At 41.4% G+C, this 314-nt stretch overlaps 1 protein-coding gene across 1 annotated transcript in view; it reads right to left on the bottom strand.

Annotated features, from left to right (window-relative positions):
* The window catches only part of XBP1 (X-box binding protein 1), a 5,335-nt gene that overhangs the window by 3,145 nt on the left and 1,876 nt on the right, over positions 1-314 (bottom strand).

Here is a 314-nt window from a genome sequence, read left to right as displayed (position 1 = left end):
CCGTGAGCCATGGCCGCTGGGCCTGCGCGTCCGGAGCCTGTGCTCCGCAACGGGAGAGGCCACAACAGAGGGAGGCCCGCATACCACCGAAAAAAAAAAAAAAAAAAAAAAAAAACACACAAATAATCCTTATGTATTCAAGATGTGTAACTGGCAACAATTTAAGTTTAGGTAACAAGTAGAACCTAGAAGGGGAAAGGAACCATTAGTGGACTTTTGGATAAGCCAGAAAAGGTCTCAAGTTTACGCAATGATTTCCTAAATGCTTTTTTTTTTTTTTTTTTTTTTTTTTTTTTTTTTGCTGTACGCGGGCC

The sequence above is a fragment of the Physeter macrocephalus genome, chromosome 19, assembly GCF_002837175.3.
Source record: "Physeter macrocephalus isolate SW-GA chromosome 19, ASM283717v5, whole genome shotgun sequence".
NCBI classification, from domain to species: domain Eukaryota; kingdom Metazoa; phylum Chordata; class Mammalia; order Artiodactyla; family Physeteridae; genus Physeter; species Physeter macrocephalus.
Note: the sequence above shows the minus strand (reverse complement) of the source record. Positions and strands in the feature narration are given on the sequence as shown.